Source organism: Osmia lignaria, chromosome 14 (genome assembly GCF_051020975.1).
Source record: "Osmia lignaria lignaria isolate PbOS001 chromosome 14, iyOsmLign1, whole genome shotgun sequence".
NCBI lineage: Eukaryota > Metazoa > Arthropoda > Insecta > Hymenoptera > Megachilidae > Osmia > Osmia lignaria.
The window spans coordinates 5775680-5780338 of NC_135045.1; positions in this window are offsets into that span (position 1 = coordinate 5775680).

Genomic DNA, 4659 nt, shown 5'->3' on the forward strand with positions numbered 1-4659 from the left:
AGATGTGTTCAATCTTCAAGAACAGATAATTATTCCGAAACGAGACAAACATGTATGTCGTAATAAATTGCATTTCAACTTTGCAAATTAAATATTCATTACCATTAATTAACAATCAATTACGATGTGGGCATCGGTGGTTGACATCATATATTTTAATGCGACTGAATACTCGAAAGGAAAAAATTAACACAAAATTTTAAAAGACATTATTATTACAATAGCAATGCGAGGCAATTAATTATTCATTAAATAAATAAATTAAACAAAATGATGTTGGGTGTGTAATACGTGAAAATTCAGCAAGCAAAAACAAATGAATGTACAACGAAACTTCGATTCAGCAATATGACATCCGCTTAAAGCATATTGCGAAGCTTTAAAAGGAAGGGGTAGAAGAAGATGACAGGCTTTTGTACATAGGAAGCTCGTTTTAGAAATATGCCTGAATAGCTGTCAATGATATTTCACAAACGAAGAGTCATTTAAACGCTTATGAGCACTTGCCGCTGATAGAGAAGTCATATGCACTGTTTCCCCCTTCAACCCTTATCAGCTTCACACCCCATCCTCATTTTGCTTGGTTCGCTGCCGCTCTTTTCTCTGCACAAAACGCTTCAACAAGTCGCCGTATACGATTTCGATGATGTCAAACTTTCTCTTTCCTTTACTGAAAGCCTTTCACTATTTTCATTCATTTTCATTCATTTCACATGTTTACATTTTTCTCGCTTTATTCATTAGTAACTTTCATATCTATAAAAATAATCATTCTCTTGAACTTTTATCTGTGTATCTTCTTTTGTTAAATTTGAAAACACTAATAATTCCTTAACATCTTCTAGAATCTCTGATGTGTGTTAATCCGAATCTCCATAGTTATATATAGCAGATTCTCGTTACATATATTGCCGCAAATGGAGTACTAGGAGAGGAACATTTTTCAAACTTCCAGTCTCATTTGGTGGGAGGGGGCAGTGTAATTTCGTAGGTTATGATGGTGGAAAAACAGCACTTGTATGATTGAAGATCCATATGAAGGTCACATCGCTCACATAACAATATAACGAGTCTACTGTAGTAGCAAAATGGTCATTTCTCTCAGACTTTTAACCCTTTCGACCCTGCTGGTCGCAATTGCCAAATTCATATTTAGAGCTCTGCTGTACCTGAAAAATAGACCTGCTGGTGCCAATTTCTACGAGGTCCTAGTTTCTACGTTTAAACTTTGCAGGGGAATTTTTATGGCTGTTATAAACAATAGTTCGTACCAGAAAAATTCTTTTCAGAGTATCAAAAAGTGCAATGTAGTATCAATATCTACAGAATCAAATTTGGTTATCGATATTAAACACCTGTCACAATTAGCACGCCTAAATCCGTTCATTTGTATCTCTAACATCAACAGTCAACGATAATTCTATTTCTAGGCTCACCGTCAATCATTCATAGGTTTACTTCCAAGGATTAATGCCCGTTTGTTCGTATACATGTATCAAGCGTGTGCACAAAGATTCAACCCGTATATAATTGTAGCATGGTGGTTCGGTAACATCGTCCCATTTTACTTTGTGTTGGAGATCAATATTAACGACGATATTGGATTCGGAAATTGAACATACCATGTTATTGGGCAAACAAAATGTAATAAACAAAACGGTAGCAGCTACGCAACCATGCGCAGCATTTGCGGCGTTCTCGGATGTGTCATATTATTTTATGTGTTTGCGATCAGCTGCGGGCGTAAATATTTTCGAATGGTGAACCCCGTTTGTTTCTCTTCGCAGAGAGCAAGAGAGAAGGAAAGGAAAGAAGGTTACTGGGAGAAACAAATCCAGTTGGAATTTATAAAATTGTAGTTCCATTGCAGTATTGTATCGTGGTCTGCAACTGAACCCGTTACGAGTTTGGAATTGAAAACACTTATCTTTATTGGAGAGTTAAGTAAAGATACATAACTTGTTCGGTGCAAAACGTATTGGTATGTTTATTTCAGAATGCCATAAACGTTAATTAGGATACGGTTCGGGAAATTGAGCATCAGATATTTTGCTGTAAACGATATTGGCAACTTTTAAATGATAACATGAATTTTTACAATTTTAAAGACATTTAGATATTCTCTTGCAGTTTTAATCTGACGATCTGGAAAATGTACGAAGCTGACTTTAGATAATTATCGTGCAATATTTTCTGCTGAATATTTCTAAATTATTTACTTTTGATGCATTCAGTTCAGAGAACAATGGAGAGCAAAATTTACGGCTACGTAGATTATAATTGAATGAAGGGAACCGTATAGCCGGATATGGATTTGCCGGCAACTTTATAATCCATCTGTTCAAACTGCCATTCAACGAACGATAAACAAAAGCCGCTATCAAAAGCTTGGAGGTACCTGAAAGAATTTCGTTCCTGTAGTTTTCAAGCTTCACCTCTGATACGTTATAGGCGTTCATTTTTTTTTATCTGTGAAAATAATGCGGGTATATACAGTGTGTCTACAGTATTTTTGCAAATATCGCACTTTACTTTGATCCCATAACACAAATTAAATGATATACGCAGAAAAGATAGAGAGAGGGTGTGAGGGGAACAATTAATTTTAACGATTTGAGGTACTATTTCACTAAGAAATTTTTCTCGTTTCCAATGGAACATTTTCTAACGGCATTGATAGGCAATTCGTTAACATTTTCATGGAGTTGATTGAACATTTTCCAGTTCCTTGAGGAGATCATCCATTTCAGAGACACCCTGTGTATTGTTCCCAACAGCCTTTTATTATGGAGGGTGGCAAGAGATGCTACAGTCCAGTAAACGTTTCTTCTGTCCTCTTTGATTAATTATTATCGAATGCACGAGAATATCAAAACTTCTTTACTGTAATAATTTTTGCATTTTTTCGAAAGACCGATTCGAAAATTACGAAAAAAATGTTTCAGTAGTATGATAAATTTTTATAATTATTTAATCAACTTTTAAAGATATCTGAACCATGAATATATATTTTTGAAAGTATTTAAACAATCTTCGGGATATAAGTACTTAAATTTTAAAAAACATTTGTAAAAATTAATTGTATATCAGTAGTTCAAAAGAATCATAATTTTTAGACCGTTTATTATTCGGTAGAACTCAGAATATTTTCAATTTCAGCCTTCTATCTAGCAGAAAAAAGCTCGCGAAAGCAAGCCGTACAGTTTACACAGAGCTTCTCTAACAATAAGGACCGTAGATCCATTCGTACTGAGCTTTGTCTTTTGACCCAGCTCGTTCATCTTTTCGCCTGGTCTGCCAATTTAAAGCGTAATGAACTTCCAACGGCATATTAAACAGACTGCAGTAAACACTTTGTAGTTTAGTTTTAAAAAGATAGGGACAGATTAAAGTTTTAGTTTTCACTGTTATAAAATCGGATTTGGAATAACTTAATGTATAGTATTAACTTAATAAATTACAAGCACTCATATGGAATTTTCTAGTGATGACTTGTTGATAATTATGATTATTAGTTAATGCAGTTTGAATTCATTTATGTACTATGAATTCAATATACAGGGTATAACATAAAAAGGATACCACTTAATTCTGTTATCCCTAATCATTTAGTTATTTGTAATCATATAAAAAGGTACTGGAATACTTTTAAAAATAGAAAATAGATGATTTATTCAGATAGCCTGTCTTAAATGCCTCACCCTATAGAACAGACTTACATGCCAAGTTGTTCCAAGGAGCAGTTATTTTGCTAGCCGAGTCCGAAGGCTACTGTCTACTCTACTACGGACAGCAACCAGATAACGGAGATGGGATGCTGCAAATACAGCCATGTGCTAGCTGCTCGACTCTAACAATTCAACAGAAAATGGGGACTACCCTCTCTAGTCTTAAATGTTAATACTGTTTAAGGCTTTCAGGTGTAAGTCGTATCGAATAGGACAGGCAGATGCTTCTAGCGTTTCGCCAGCATTGCAGCTACCTTTATCACAGGGTTTAATGTTCGGTTATTTTTTTTTTTTCTCGCAAATGTCTAAATTATCTTTGCGAGCCAAGACCATTACTTTCTTAACACCCTATACCGGTGAGTTGTTAGAAATAATGTCAGAGAAAGCTCATCTGCTCAGAAAATCAAAAAGGGCACCGAGACGACCGTCCACTTTCTGTTTTTTTCATTCACCTTCCACAATGTTCACCATTGCTGCTCCTAATTGCATCTCCAGAATTCAAGGGAGCAAAAAGTGTAATGATACTCGACGTTGCTCCTCGTTTCGAGTACATCGAGCCTCCCTCGATTCTCTTTCACTCACTCAAACTTGTGTGAATTTCTGTCTCTTCTATCTGTTTTTTTTTTTCTTAATAAAATGAAGATTTTATAGTGAAGATTTCAACTCTTCAGAAAACTGTTTAATAAAAATATTCTATTATTGTCTGATAATAAAATTAGGAATAGTTCGGCTAATCTAAATATTGAAGTGGAAGAGACTAGCGATTGAATAAGAATTTTGATTATGCAAACATCATGTATTTAAGTATTAACAAAAACATCTTAATTAATAGCTCGTGCAATTTGTAATGTAGAAATTATTTACAACAAAATTTATTGCATCCAACTTCCTTTAACTTTACACGTTAACCAGAAGGAAGAATTGAACGAAT